The 16,061-nt window shown below is 42.3% G+C and overlaps 5 non-coding genes and 2 pseudogenes across 5 annotated transcripts; all 7 read right to left on the reverse strand.

The window, feature by feature from the left end:
* Window positions 1-714: 714 nt before the first annotated feature.
* LOC126279747 (U6 spliceosomal RNA) lies at window positions 715-808 on the reverse strand (annotated as a pseudogene).
* Window positions 809-3,285: 2,477 nt separating this feature from the next.
* LOC126279667 (U6 spliceosomal RNA) lies at window positions 3,286-3,392 on the reverse strand. The gene has a single exon (XR_007551133.1). It is a non-coding gene; the product is annotated as a U6 spliceosomal RNA (small nuclear RNA).
* A 2,477-nt stretch (window positions 3,393-5,869) lies between these two features.
* LOC126279668 (U6 spliceosomal RNA) lies at window positions 5,870-5,976 on the reverse strand. Its single transcript, XR_007551134.1, has one exon. It is a non-coding gene; the product is annotated as a U6 spliceosomal RNA (small nuclear RNA).
* A 2,477-nt stretch (window positions 5,977-8,453) lies between these two features.
* On the reverse strand, window positions 8,454-8,560 carry LOC126279377 (U6 spliceosomal RNA). Its single transcript, XR_007550860.1, has one exon. It is a non-coding gene; the product is annotated as a U6 spliceosomal RNA (small nuclear RNA).
* Window positions 8,561-10,526: 1,966 nt separating this feature from the next.
* On the reverse strand, window positions 10,527-10,620 carry LOC126279749 (U6 spliceosomal RNA; annotated as a pseudogene).
* Window positions 10,621-12,586: 1,966 nt separating this feature from the next.
* On the reverse strand, window positions 12,587-12,693 carry LOC126279378 (U6 spliceosomal RNA). The gene has a single exon (XR_007550861.1). It is a non-coding gene; the product is annotated as a U6 spliceosomal RNA (small nuclear RNA).
* A 1,967-nt stretch (window positions 12,694-14,660) lies between these two features.
* On the reverse strand, window positions 14,661-14,767 carry LOC126279379 (U6 spliceosomal RNA). The gene has a single exon (XR_007550862.1). It is a non-coding gene; the product is annotated as a U6 spliceosomal RNA (small nuclear RNA).
* Window positions 14,768-16,061: the final 1,294 nt, after the last annotated feature.

Genomic DNA, 16,061 nt, shown 5'->3' on the forward strand with positions numbered 1-16,061 from the left:
CTTAATGATGAAAGATACACCTTCCTTCACATGTTTGTTTATGCTGCTCAAACAATTATGGCATCAGCTGCAGCCATGAAGATGAATAAAGATAAATATTGTGGGTCTGTGTGCAGACAGTATGTGATAGTGGCTTACAGGCACCAGAAGCTTTGTAGGCGTTAGAGAAAAATAAATATTAGGTAATGCAAGCTAATTTTAGAGCGCTAGAGTGTATTTAAGCAGTAGTCTAAGTGAAAGTATGTGAGTGAGAAAGATTTGGAACATGCAGCTATCTTGTGTAAAGTTGGTGTAAGGTTTCCAAATGTTGTGTGTGGCAGTAGGTGTGTGTTATGAAATGACATGATTGAGACAGTAGCAAGAGATGCTGTGACAGCTGAGTGTGATACTGAGGAAGAGAAGAGGCTTTTGCCTGTGCTAGGCTTAGCCTGGCTGTGATTTGTGTTGAAGGGGTGCTAGTGACATGTACTTGTGGTTTTGGTGTGCTTGCTGACTTGTTATTAGAGTGACATTTTAGATGTGCATTGGTGATGTAAGGGATAGGTTTATTGCCAGTTTTGTCATGTTCTGTTGTGAATGAAAGAAAGTGGAGGAGAACTGCGTAAATGGAGAGCATAGTTTGTGACAAGTGGGTGCAGATATGAAGCGAAACTTGTGTAGTTGGCTGATGGTATTAGCAGCTGATGTGAGGCATGAGAGAGTGAGATTGCGAAAGAAAATATGGAACGCTTCAAGATTTTGCGCAGGGGCCATGCTAATCTTCTCTGTATCGTTCCAATTTTAGTATATGTACCGCCGAAGCGAGTACATTCGAGGAGCCATCTGAAATTGTATATATAGTTATGGCGTCGCGTCAAACATGGTTCGGCTTGGACGTAGGTTTACACAGCTCTGGCGAGGAACACAAGGCCTGCCGAGTGCTAATTTGTGAACTAATTACTGCGAGGTGTCGTTCTTAGTAAGTGGCAGCTCTGTCAACTGTAGATTTGGCAGTTTTGGGTGTAAAACTTAGATCGTAGAGTCGTTTGCTCTCGCACCATCCACCCAGAGCAGCAGCAGTTTCACACAGCTGCCGCTAGGCGGCAGCAAGACGTGTTGGCAGCTATTGTCGCCATGTTCTCACATCCCGAGTTTAGTGTCTTATAGGCATACGTATGAAACACACTTCTCTAATGTGTGGGATAAATGACTCTGACTGGAGCAGGTAGCAGGTCTTCAAGACTCTCAAAACAAGCGAATATTTTGGCCAAACTGTCTTCACTGCTAACACAAATTGCATTACTCTTGCAGTGGTACTTTCTTACGATACCTATCGATTTAATTACAGAGTGCTCATATGCAATGCAACTTTTAACTCACACATCAAGTACAACACAAGAAGACACAGCCTGTGACCATGTAAATTACTGAGGAACTCCACAGAGACCAAGCATGGTTCTATTCATCCAATGGCGCCAGAAGACAATAGTGACTGCAAGAAGAGACACAGTAGCCTCACGAACCATTAAAAACAGCATTCGTATTGCACACTTTGAAACACAGCAGTGTAGGTCATTACCAGGGCATGGATGGGTTAATGCAACTTGTGTGAGATAGTAGTAGGAATGATGGACATAGTTCCGTTTTCAGTACAATACCAGGTGATATATTTGTGTTGATCCAGGTGTACACAGGGCAGGTCTACTTGACAACAGTGAAACACTGTGATTGAGGGGTGTGAATGAGCCTAAAATATCGAGGGGACATGTGGTAAGAGAAACCAGGTTAGCATTGTGTTAGTAGCTGTAGTTATGTTCCTGTGAAATGTCAATCAGCTGTAATCCAGGTTGGTGAATGTTGTTATTGCAGGAAGAATTGCTAGTGCAGAACAAAGGGTGATAGATTTAGTATTTGAAAGCAGTTAATAACTGAGTAGCTACTGGTGTCAATGTGACACAAACTGGTTTGTGATGTAGTTGTCTATTCCTGAAATCTTGAAGCTTGCTAGTGTTTTGTGTCTTGACTGGCTCTGTATCTGCTTATGTGGTAGAGCTTCTGTGTATGTAACATGATGAATATTGCATGCAGAGTTTGTCCAATCTTTCTCCTAGACACAGGATGAGAGGTGCATCAGCTGCAATTGTGAACACCATCGACTTGTATCACATTGATGGGATTCAAAGAGCTGTCAAAATAGTAAAGTCTCACATCTAAATGCTATATGTTAATATTAGCATACTGGTCTGCTGTCTAAACACTTCAGTGTTGTGGTATTCATTGGCTGACACTTTTGGAATTTATTTAAGTAACTGTATGTAATGGCAGATTGCCAGACATGTGGGAAAATACTTTGTGGGTCACACCAGTGAAATTTGTACATGACATGCTGATGCACCACAGATTTGCAGTAATAGTTGGTTTTTAGGTGAAGGGCAGTGGCTTATTACACAGGCAGATATGCTTCGGTTAAGAACCTGATGAGGTGTCACCTGCAGTCTGTATTATGAGGCTGCAGCTGGATAGCAAGGCCACTAGGAAAGTTACTTGAAACATAATGTTACATAAACTTCCTGTAAAGGGGTAGCTTGCACACTTAATGATGAAAGATACACCTTCCTTCACATGTTTGTTTATGCTGCTCAAACAATTATGGCATCAGCTGCAGCCATGAAGATGAATAAAGATAAATATTGTGGGTCTGTGTGCAGACAGTATGTGATAGTGGCTTACAGGCACCAGAAGCTTTGTAGGCGTTAGAGAAAAATAAATATTAGGTAATGCAAGCTAATTTTAGAGCGCTAGAGTGTATTTAAGCAGTAGTCTAAGTGAAAGTATGTGAGTGAGAAAGATTTGGAACATGCAGCTATCTTGTGTAAAGTTGGTGTAAGTTTTCCAAATGTTGTGTGTGGCAGTAGGTGTGTGTTATGAAATGACATGATTGAGACAGTAGCAAGAGATGCTGTGACAGCTGAGTGTGATACTGAGGAAGAGAAGAGGCTTTTGCCTGTGCTAGGCTTAGCCTGGCTGTGATTTGTGTTGAAGGGGTGCTAGTGACATGTACTTGTGGTTTTGGTGTGCTTGCTGACTTGTTATTAGAGTGACATTTTAGATGTGCATTGGTGATGTAAGGGATAGGTTTATTGCCAGTTTTGTCATGTTCTGTTGTGAATGAAAGAAAGTGGAGGAGAACTGCGTAAATGGAGAGCATAGTTTGTGACAAGTGGGTGCAGATATGAAGCGAAACTTGTGTAGTTGGCTGATAGTATTAGCAGCTGATGTGAGGCATGAGAGAGTGAGATTGCGAAAAAAAATGTGGAACGCTTCACGATTTTGCGTGTCATCCTCGCGCAGGGGCCATGCTAATCTTCTCTGTATCGTTCCAATTTTAGTATATGTACCGCCGAAGCGAGTACATTCGAGGAGCCCTCTGAAATTGTATATATAGTTATGGCGTCGCGTCAAACATGGTTCGGCTTGGACGTAGGTTTACACAGCTCTGGCGAGGAACACAAGGCCTGCCGAGTGCTAATTTGTGAACTAATTACTGCGAGGTGTCGTTCTTAGTAAGTGGCAGCTCTGTCAACTGTAGATTTGGCAGTTTTGGGTGTAAAACTTAGATCGTAGAGTCGTTTGCTCTCGCACCATCCACCCAGAGCAGCAGCAGTTTCACACAGCTGCCGCTAGGCGGCAGCAAGACGTGTTGGCAGCTATTGTCGCCATGTTCTCACATCCCGAGTTTAGTGTCTTATAGGCATACGTATGAAACACACTTCTCTAATGTGTGGGATAAATGACTCTGACTGGAGCAGGTAGCAGGTCTTCAAGACTCTCAAAACAAGCGAATATTTTGGCCAAACTGTCTTCACTGCTAACACAAATTGCATTACTCTTGCAGTGGTACTTTCTTACGATACCTATCGATTTAATTACAGAGTGCTCATATGCAATGCAACTTTTAACTCACACATCAAGTACAACACAAGAAGACACAGCCTGTGACCATGTAAATTACTGAGGAACTCCACAGAGACCAAGCATGGTTCTATTCATCCAATGGCGCCAGAAGACAATAGTGACTGCAAGAAGAGACACAGTAGCCTCACGAACCATTAAAAACAGCATTCGTATTGCACACTTTGAAACACAGCAGTGTAGGTCATTACCAGGGCATGGATGGGTTAATGCAACTTGTGTGAGATAGTAGTAGGAATGATGGACATAGTTCCGTTTTCAGTACAATACCAGGTGATATATTTGTGTTGATCCAGGTGTACACAGGGCAGGTCTACTTGACAACAGTGAAACACTGTGATTGAGGGGTGTGAATGAGCCTAAAATATCGAGGGGACATGTGGTAAGAGAAACCAGGTTAGCATTGTGTTAGTAGCTGTAGTTATGTTCCTGTGAAATGTCAATCAGCTGTAATCCAGGTTGGTGAATGTTGTTATTGCAGGAAGAATTGCTAGTGCAGAACAAAGGGTGATAGATTTAGTATTTGAAAGCAGTTAATAACTGAGTAGCTACTGGTGTCAATGTGACACAAACTGGTTTGTGATGTAGTTGTCTATTCCTGAAATCTTGAAGCTTGCTAGTGTTTTGTGTCTTGACTGGCTCTGTATCTGCTTATGTGGTAGAGCTTCTGTGTATGTAACATGATGAATATTGCATGCAGAGTTTGTCCAATCTTTCTCCTAGACACAGGATGAGAGGTGCATCAGCTGCAATTGTGAACACCATCGACTTGTATCACATTGATGGGATTCAAAGAGCTGTCAAAATAGTAGAGTCTCACATCTAAATGCTATATGTTAATATTAGCATACTGGTCTGCTGTCTAAACACTTCAGTGTTGTGGTATTCATTGGCTGACACTTTTGGAATTTATTTAAGTAACTGTATGTAATGGCAGATTGCCAGACATGTGGGAAAATACTTTGTGGGTCACACCAGTGAAATTTGTACATGACATGCTGATGCACCACAGATTTGCAGTAATAGTTGGTTTTTAGGTGAAGGGCAGTGGCTTATTACACAGGCAGATATGCTTCGGTTAAGAACCTGATGAGGTGTCACCTGCAGTCTGTATTATGAGGCTGCAGCTGGATAGCAAGGCCACTAGGAAAGTTACTTGAAACATAATGTTACATAAACTTCCTGTAAAGGGGTAGCTTGCACACTTAATGATGAAAGATACACCTTCCTTCACATGTTTGTTTATGCTGCTCAAACAATTATGGCATCAGCTGCAGCCATGAAGATGAATAAAGATAAATATTGTGGGTCTGTGTGCAGACAGTATGTGATAGTGGCTTACAGGCACCAGAAGCTTTGTAGGCGTTAGAGAAAAATAAATATTAGGTAATGCAAGCTAATTTTAGAGCGCTAGAGTGTATTTAAGCAGTAGTCTAAGTGAAAGTATGTGAGTGAGAAAGATTTGGAACATGCAGCTATCTTGTGTAAAGTTGGTGTAAGTTTTCCAAATGTTGTGTGTGGCAGTAGGTGTGTGTTATGAAATGACATGATTGAGACAGTAGCAAGAGATGCTGTGACAGCTGAGTGTGATACTGAGGAAGAGAAGAGGCTTTTGCCTGTGCTAGGCTTAGCCTGGCTGTGATTTGTGTTGAAGGGGTGCTAGTGACATGTACTTGTGGTTTTGGTGTGCTTGCTGACTTGTTATTAGAGTGACATTTTAGATGTGCATTGGTGATGTAAGGGATAGGTTTATTGCCAGTTTTGTCATGTTCTGTTGTGAATGAAAGAAAGTGGAGGAGAACTGCGTAAATGGAGAGCATAGTTTGTGACAAGTGGGTGCAGATATGAAGCGAAACTTGTGTAGTTGGCTGATGGTATTAGCAGTTGATGTGAGGCATGAGAGAGTGAGATTGCGAAAAAAAATGTGGAACGCTTCACGATTTTGCGTGTCATCCTCGCGCAGGGGCCATGCTAATCTTCTCTGTATCGTTCCAATTTTAGTATATGTACCGCCGAAGCGAGTACATTCGAGGAGCCCTCTGAAATTGTATATATAGTTATGGCGTCGCGTCAAACATGGTTCGGCTTGGACGTAGGTTTACACAGCTCTGGCGAGGAACACAAGGCCTGCCGAGTGCTAATTTGTGAACTAATTACTGCGAGGTGTCGTTCTTAGTAAGTGGCAGCTCTGTCAACTGTAGATTTGGCAGTTTTGGGTGTAAAACTTAGATCGTAGAGTCGTTTGCTCTCGCACCATCCACCCAGAGCAGCAGCAGTTTCACACAGCTGCCGCTAGGCGGCAGCAAGACGTGTTGGCAGCTATTGTCGCCATGTTCTCACATCCCGAGTTTAGTGTCTTATAGGCATACGTATGAAACACACTTCTCTAATGTGTGGGATAAATGACTCTGACTGGAGCAGGTAGCAGGTCTTCAAGACTCTCAAAACAAGCGAATATTTTGGCCAAACTGTCTTCACTGCTAACACAAATTGCATTACTCTTGCAGTGGTACTTTCTTACGATACCTATCGATTTAATTACAGAGTGCTCATATGCAATGCAACTTTTAACTCACACATCAAGTACAACACAAGAAGACACAGCCTGTGACCATGTAAATTACTGAGGAACTCCACAGAGACCAAGCATGGTTCTATTCATCCAATGGCGCCAGAAGACAATAGTGACTGCAAGAAGAGACACAGTAGCCTCACGAACCATTAAAAACTGCATTCGTATTGCACACTTTGAAACACAGCAGTGTAGGTCATTACCAGGGCATGGATGGGTTAATGCAACTTGTGTGAGATAGTAGTAGGAATGATGGACATAGTTCCGTTTTCAGTACAATACCAGGTGATATATTTGTGTTGATCCAGGTGTACACAGGGCAGGTCTACTTGACAACAGTGAAACACTGTGATTGAGGTGTGTGAATGAGCCTAAAATATCGAGGGGACATGTGGTAAGAGAAACCAGGTTAGCATTGTGTTAGTAGCTGTAGTTATGTTCCTGTGAAATGTCAATCAGCTGTAATCCAGGTTGGTGAATGTTGTTATTGCAGGAAGAATTGCTAGTGCAGAACAAAGAGTGATAGATTTAGTATTTGAAAGCAGTTAATAACTGAGTAGCTACTGGTGTCAATGTGACACAAACTGGTTTGTGATGTAGTTGTCTATTCCTGAAATCTTGAAGCTTGCTAGTGTTTTGTGTCTTGACTGGCTCTGTATCTGCTTATGTGGTAGAGCTTCTGTGTATGTAACATGATGAATATTGCATGCAGAGTTTGTCCAATCTTTCTCCTAGACACAGGATGAGAGGTGCATCAGCTGCAATTGTGAACACCATCGACTTGTATCACATTGATGGGATTCAAAGTGCTGTCAAAATAGTAGACTCTCACATCTAAATGCTATATGTTAATATTAGCGTAGTGGTCTGCTGTCTAAACACTTCAGTGTTGTAGTATTCATTGGCTGACACTTTTGGAATTTATTTAAGTAACTGTATGTAATGGCAGATTGCCAGACATGTGGGAAAATACTTTGTGGGTCACACCAGTGAAATTTGTACATGACATGCTGATGCACCACAGATTTGCAGTAATAGTTGGTTTTTAGGTGAAGGGCAGTGGCTTATTACACAGGCAGATATGCTTCAGTTAAGAACCTGATGAGGTGTCACCTGCAGTCTGTATTATGAGGCTGCAGCTGGATAGCAAGGCCACTAGGAAAGTTACTTGAAACATAATGTTAAATAAACTTCCTGTAAAGGGGTAGCTTGCACACTTAATGATGAAAGATACACCTTCCTTCACATGTTTGTTTATGCTGCTCAAACAATTATGGCATCAGCTGCAGCCATGAAGACGAATAAAGATAAATATTGTGGGTCTGTGTGCAGACAGTATGTGATAGTGGCTTACAGGCACCAGAAGCTTTGTAGGCGTTAGAGAAAAATAAATATTAGGTAATGCAAGCTAATTTTAGAGCGTTAGAGTGTATTTAAGCAGTAGTCTAAGTGAAAGTATGTGAGTGAGAAAGATTTGGAACATGCAGCTATCTTGTGTAAAGTTGGTGTAAGGTTTCCAAATGTTGTGTGTGGCAGTAGGTGTGTGTTATGAAATGACATGATTGAGACAGTAGCAAGAGATGCTGTGACAGCTGAGTGTGATACTGAGGAAGAGAAGAGGCTTTTGCCTGTGCTAGGCTTAGCCTGGCTGTGATTTGTGTTGAAGGGGTGCTAGTGACATGTACTTGTGGTTTTGGTGTGCTTGCTGACTTGTTATTAGAGTGACATTTTAGATGTGCATTGGTGATGTAAGGGATAGGTTTATTGCCAGTTTTGTCATGTTCTGTTGTGAATGAAAGAAAGTGGAGGAGAACTGCGTAAATGGAGAGCATAGTTTGTGACAAGTGGGTGCAGATATGAAGCGAAACTTGTGTAGTTGGCTGATGGTATTAGCAGCTGATGTGAGGCATGAGAGAGTGAGATTGCGAAAAAAAATGTGGAACGCTTCACGATTTTGCGTGTCATCCTTGCGCAGGGGCCATGCTAATCTTCTCTGTATCGTTCCAATTTTAGTATATGTACCGCCGAAGCGAGTACATTCGAGGAGCCCTCTGAAATTGTATATATAGTTATGGCGTCGCGTCAAACATGGTTCGGCTTGGACGTATTTTTACACAGCTCTGGCGAGGAACACAAGGCCTGCCGAGTGCTAATTTGTGAACTAATTACTGCGAGGTGTCGTTCTTAGTAAGTGGCAGCTCTGTCAACTGTAGATTTGGCAGTTTTGGGTGTAAAACTTAGATCGTAGAGTCGTTTGCTCTCGCACCATCCACCTAGAGCAGCAGCAGTTTCACACAGCTGCCGCTAGGCGGCAGCAAGACGTGTTGGCAGCTATTGTCGCCATGTTCTCACATCCCGAGTTTAGTGTCTTATAGGCATACGTATGAAACACACTTCTCTAATGTGTGGGATAAATGACTCTGACTGGAGCAGGTAGCAGGTCTTCAAGACTCTCAAAACAAGCGAATATTTTGGCCAAACTGTCTTCACTGCTAACACAAATTGCATTACTCTTGCAGTGGTACTTTCTTACGATACCTATCGATTTAATTACAGAGTGCTCATATGCAATGCAACTTTTAACTCACACATCAAGTACAACACAAGAAGACACAGCCTGTGACCATGTAAATTACTGAGGAACTCCACAGAGACCAAGCATGGTTCTATTCATCCAATGGCGAAAGAAGACAATAGTGACTGCAAGAAGAGACACAGTAGCCTCACGAACCATTAAAAACAGCATTCGTATTGCACACTTTGAAACACAGCAGTGTAGGTCATTACCAGGGCATGGATGGGTTAATGCGACTTGTGTGAGATAGTAGTAGGAATGATGGACATAGTTCCGTTTTCAGTACAATACCAGGTGATATATTTGTGTTGATCCAGGTGTACACAGGGCATCTAAATGCTATATGTTAATATTAGCATACTGGTCTGCTGTCTAAACACTTCAGTGTTGTGGTATTCATTGGCTGACACTTTTGGATTTTATTTAAGTAACTGTATGTAATGGCAGATTGCCAGACATGTGGGAAAATACTTTGTGGGTCACACCAGTGAAATTTGTACATGACATGCTGATGCACCACAGATTTGCAGTAATAGTTGGTTTTTATGTGAAGGGCAGTGGCTTATTACACAGGCAGACATGCTTCAGTTAAGAACCTGATGAGGTGTCACCTGCAGTCTGTATTATGAGGCTGCAGCTGGATAGCAAGGCCACTAGGAAAGTTACTTGAAACATAATGTTACATAAACTTCCTGTAAAGGGGTAGCTTGCACACTTAATGATGAAAGATACACCTTCCTTCACATGTTTGTTTATGCTGCTCAAACAATTATGGCATCAGCTGCAGCCATGAAGATGAATAAAGATAAATATTGTGGGTCTGTGTGCAGACAGTATGTGATAGTGGCTTACAGGCACCAGAAGCTTTGTAGGCGTTAGAGAAAAATAAATATTAGGTAATGCAAGCTAATTTTAGAGCGCTAGAGTGTATTTAAGCAGTAGTCTAAGTGAAAGTATGTGAGTGAGAAAGATTTGGAACATGCAGCTATCTTGTGTAAAGTTGGTGTAAGGTTTCCAAATGTTGTGTGTGGCAGTAGGTGTGTGTTATGAAATGACATGATTGAGACAGTAGCAAGAGATGCTGTGACAGCTGAGTGTGATACTGAGGAAGAGAAGAGGCTTTTGCCTGTGCTAGGCTTAGCCTGGCTGTGATTTGTGTTGAAGGGGTGCTAGTGACATGTACTTGTGGTTTTGGTGTGCTTGCTGACTTGTTATTAGAGTGACATTTTAGATGTGCATTGGTGATGTAAGGGATAGGTTTATTGCCAGTTTTGTCATGTTCTGTTGTGAATGAAAGAAAGTGGAGGAGAACTGCGTAAATGGAGAGCATAGTTTGTGACAAGTGGGTGCAGATATGAAGCGAAACTTGTGTAGTTGGCTGATGGTATTAGCAGCTGATGTGAGGCATGAGAGAGTGAGATTGCGAAAGAAAATATGGAACGCTTCAAGATTTTGCGCAGGGGCCATGCTAATCTTCTCTGTATCGTTCCAATATTAGTATATGTACCGCCGAAGCGAGTACATTCGAGGAGCCATCTGAAATTGTATATATAGTTATGGCGTCGCGTCAAACATGGTTCGGCTTGGACGTAGGTTTACACAGCTCTGGCGAGGAACACAAGGCCTGCCGAGTGCTAATTTGTGAACTAATTACTGCGAGGTGTCGTTCTTAGTAAGTGGCAGCTCTGTCAACTGTAGATTTGGCAGTTTTGGGTGTAAAACTTAGATCGTAGAGTCGTTTGCTCTCGCACCATCCACCCAGAGCAGCAGCAGTTTCACACAGCTGCCGCTAGGCGGCAGCAAGACGTGTTGGCAGCTATTGTCGCCATGTTCTCACATCCCGAGTTTAGTGTCTTATAGGCATACGTATGAAACACACTTCTCTAATGTGTGGGATAAATGACTCTGACTGGAGCAGGTAGCAGGTCTTCAAGACTCTCAAAACAAGCGAATATTTTGGCCAAACTGTCTTCACTGCTAACACAAATTGCATTACTCTTGCAGTGGTACTTTCTTACGATACCTATCGATTTAATTACAGAGTGCTCATATGCAATGCAACTTTTAACTCACACATCAAGTACAACACAAGAAGACACAGCCTGTGACCATGTAAATTGCTGAGGAACTCCACACAGACCAAGCATGGTTCTATTCATCCAATGGCGCCAGAAGACAATAGTGACTGCAAGAAGAGACACAGTAGCCTCACAAACCATTAAAAACAGCATTCGTATTGCACACTTTGAAACACAGCAGTGTAGGTCATTACCAGGGCATGGATGGGTTAATGCAACTTGTGTGAGATAGTAGTAGGAATGATGGACATAGTTCCGTTTTCAGTACAATACCAGGTGATATATTTGTGTTGATCCAGGTGTACACAGGGCATCTAAATGCTATATGTTAATATTAGCATACTGGTCTGCTGTCTAAACACTTCAGTGTTGTGGTATTCATTGGCTGACACTTTTGGAATTTATTTAAGTAACTGTATGTAATGGCAGATTGCCAGACATGTGGGAAAATACTTTGTGGGTCACACCAGTGAAATTTGTACATGACATGCTGATGCACCACAGATTTGCAGTTATAGTTGGTTTTTAGGTGAAGGGCAGTGGCTTATTACACAGGCAGACATGCTTCAGTTAAGAACCTGATGAGGTGTCACCTGCAGTCTGTATTATGAGGCTGCAGCTGGATAGCAAGGCCACTAGGAAAGTTACTTGAAACATAATGTTAAATAAACTTCCTGTAAAGGGGTAGCTTGCACACTTAATGATGAAAGATACACCTTCCTTCACATGTTTGTTTATGCTGCTCAAACAATTATGGCATCAGCTGCAGCCATGAAGACGAATAAAGATAAATATTGTGGGTCTGTGTGCAGACAGTATGTGATAGTGGCTTACAGGCACCAGAAGCTTTGTAGGCGTTAGAGAAAAATAAATATTAGGTAATGCAAGCTAATTTTAGAGCGTTAGAGTGTATTTAAGCAGTAGTCTAAGTGAAAGTATGTGAGTGAGAAAGATTTGGAACATGCAGCTATCTTGTGTAAAGTTGGTGTAAGGTTTCCAAATGTTGTGTGTGGCAGTAGGTGTGTGTTATGAAATGACATGATTGAGACAGTAGCAAGAGATGCTGTGACAGCTGAGTGTGATACTGAGGAAGAGAAGAGGCTTTTGCCTGTGCTAGGCTTAGCCTGGCTGTGATTTGTGTTGAAGGGGTGCTAGTGACATGTACTTGTGGTTTTGGTGTGCTTGCTGACTTGTTATTAGAGTGACATTTTAGATGTGCATTGGTGATGTAAGGGATAGGTTTATTGCCAGTTTTGTCATGTTCTGTTGTGAATGAAAGAAAGTGGAGGAGAACTGCGTAAATGGAGAGCATAGTTTGTGACAAGTGGGTGCAGATATGAAGCGAAACTTGTGTAGTTGGCTGATGGTATTAGCAGCTGATGTGAGGCATGAGAGAGTGAGATTGCGAAAAAAAATGTGGAACGCTTCACGATTTTGCGTGTCATCCTTGCGCAGGGGCCATGCTAATCTTCTCTGTATCGTTCCAATTTTAGTATATGTACCGCCGAAGCGAGTACATTCGAGGAGCCCTCTGAAATTGTATATATACTTATGGCGTCGCGTCAAACATGGTTCGGCTTGGACGTAGGTTTACACAGCTCTGGCGAGGAACACAAGGCCTGCCGAGTGCTAATTTGTGAACTAATTACTGCGAGGTGTCGTTCTTAGTAAGTGGCAGCTCTGTCAACTGTAGATTTGGCAGTTTTGGGTGTAAAACTTAGATCGTAGAGTCGTTTGCTCTCGCACCATCCACCCAGAGCAGCAGCAGTTTCACACAGCTGCCGCTAGGCGGCAGCAAGACGTGTTGGCAGCTATTGTCGCCATGTTCTCACATCCCGAGTTTAGTGTCTTATAGGCATACGTATGAAACACACTTCTCTAATGTGTGGGATAAATGACTCTGACTGGAGCAGGTAGCAGGTCTTCAAGACTCTCAAAACAAGCGAATATTTTGGCCAAACTGTCTTCACTGCTAACACAAATTGCATTACTCTTGCAGTGGTACTTTCTTACGATACCTATCGATTTAATTACAGAGTGCTCATATGCAATGCAACTTTTAACTCACACATCAAGTACAACACAAGAAGACACAGCCTGTGACCATGTAAATTACTGAGGAACTCCACAGAGACCAAGCATGGTTCTATTCATCCAATGGCGAAAGAAGACAATAGTGACTGCAAGAAGAGACACAGTAGCCTCACGAACCATTAAAAACAGCATTCGTATTGCACACTTTGAAACACAGCAGTGTAGGTCATTACCAGGGCATGGATGGGTTAATGCGACTTGTGTGAGATAGTAGTAGGAATGATGGACATAGTTCCGTTTTCAGTACAATACCAGGTGATATATTTGTGTTGATCCAGGTGTACACAGGGCATCTAAATGCTATATGTTAATATTAGCATACTGGTCTGCTGTCTAAACACTTCAGTGTTGTGGTATTCATTGGCTGACACTTTTGGATTTTATTTAAGTAACTGTATGTAATGGCAGATTGCCAGACATGTGGGAAAATACTTTGTGGGTCACACCAGTGAAATTTGTACATGACATGCTGATGCACCACAGATTTGCAGTAATAGTTGGTTTTTATGTGAAGGGCAGTGGCTTATTACACAGGCAGACATGCTTCAGTTAAGAACCTGATGAGGTGTCACCTGCAGTCTGTATTATGAGGCTGCAGCTGGATAGCAAGGCCACTAGGAAAGTTACTTGAAACATAATGTTACATAAACTTCCTGTAAAGGGGTAGCTTGCACACTTAATGATGAAAGATACACCTTCCTTCACATGTTTGTTTATGCTGCTCAAACAATTATGGCATCAGCTGCAGCCATGAAGATGAATAAAGATAAATATTGTGGGTCTGTGTGCAGACAGTATGTGATAGTGGCTTACAGGCACCAGAAGCTTTGTAGGCGTTAGAGAAAAATAAATATTAGGTAATGCAAGCTAATTTTAGAGCGCTAGAGTGTATTTAAGCAGTAGTCTAAGTGAAAGTATGTGAGTGAGAAAGATTTGGAACATGCAGCTATCTTGTGTAAAGTTGGTGTAAGGTTTCCAAATGTTGTGTGTGGCAGTAGGTGTGTGTTATGAAATGACATGATTGAGACAGTAGCAAGAGATGCTGTGACAGCTGAGTGTGATACTGAGGAAGAGAAGAGGCTTTTGCCTGTGCTAGGCTTAGCCTGGCTGTGATTTGTGTTGAAGGGGTGCTAGTGACATGTACTTGTGGTTTTGGTGTGCTTGCTGACTTGTTATTAGAGTGACATTTTAGATGTGCATTGGTGATGTAAGGGATAGGTTTATTGCCAGTTTTGTCATGTTCTGTTGTGAATGAAAGAAAGTGGAGGAGAACTGCGTAAATGGAGAGCATAGTTTGTGACAAGTGGGTGCAGATATGAAGCGAAACTTGTGTAGTTGGCTGATGGTATTAGCAGCTGATGTGAGGCATGAGAGAGTAGAGATTGCGAAAAAAAATGTGGAACGCTTCACGATTTTGCGTGTCATCCTTGCGCAGGGGCCATGCTAATCTTCTCTGTATCGTTCCAATTTTAGTATATGTACCGCCGAAGCGAGTACATTCGAGGAGCCCTCTGAAATTGTATATATAGTTATGGCGTCGCGTCAAACATGGTTCGGCTTGGACGTAGGTTTACACAGCTCTGGCGAGGAACACAAGGCCTGCCGAGTGCTAATTTGTGAACTAATTACTGCGAGGTGTCGTTCTTAGTAAGTGGCAGCTCTGTCAACTGTAGATTTGGCAGTTTTGGGTGTAAAACTTAGATCGTAGAGTCGTTTGCTCTCGCACCATCCACCCAGAGCAGCAGCAGTTTCACACAGCTGCCGCTAGGCGGCAGCAAGACGTGTTGGCAGCTATTGTCGCCATGTTCTCACATCCCGAGTTTAGTGTCTTATAGGCATACGTATGAAACACACTTCTCTAATGTGTGGGATAAATGACTCTGACTGGAGCAGGTAGCAGGTCTTCAAGACTCTCAAAACAAGCGAATATTTTGGCCAAACTGTCTTCACTGCTAACACAAATTGCATTACTCTTGCAGTGGTACTTTCTTACGATACCTATCGATTTAATTACAGAGTGCTCATATGCAATGCAACTTTTAACTCACACATCAAGTACAACACAAGAAGACACAGCCTGTGACCATGTAAATTACTGAGGAACTCCACAGAGACCAAGCATGGTTCTATTCATCCAATGGCGCCAGAAGACAATAGTGACTGCAAGAAGAGACACAGTAGCCTCACGAACCATTAAAAACAGCATTCGTATTGCACACTTTGAAACACAGCAGTGTAGGTCATTACCAGGGCATGGATGGGTTAATGCAACTTGTGTGAGATAGTAGTAGGAATGATGGACATAGTTCCGTTTTCAGTACAATACCAGGTGATATATTTGTGTTGATCCAGGTGTACACAGGGCAGGTCTACTTGACAACAGTGAAACACTGTGATTGAGGGGTGTGAATGAGCCTAAAATATCGAGGGGACATGTGGTAAGAGAAACCAGGTTAGCATTGTGTTAGTAGCTGTAGTTATGTTCCTGTGAAATGTCAATCAGCTGTAATCCAGGTTGGTGAATGTTGTTATTGCAGGAAGAATTGCTAGTGCAGAACAAAGGGTGATAGATTTAGTATTTGAAAGCAGTTAATAACTGAGTAGCTACTGGTGTCAATGTGACACAAACTGGTTTGTGATGTAGTTGTCTATTCCTGAAATCTTGAAGCTTGCTAGTGTTTTGTGTCTTGACTGGCTCTGTATCTGCTTATGTGGTAGAGCTTCTGTGTATGTAACATGATGAATATTGCATGCAGAGTTTGTCCAATCTTTCTCCTAGACACAGGATGAG

The sequence above is a fragment of the Schistocerca gregaria genome, chromosome 6 (genome assembly GCF_023897955.1).
Source record: "Schistocerca gregaria isolate iqSchGreg1 chromosome 6, iqSchGreg1.2, whole genome shotgun sequence".
Classification (NCBI taxonomy): Eukaryota; Metazoa; Arthropoda; class Insecta; order Orthoptera; family Acrididae; genus Schistocerca; species Schistocerca gregaria.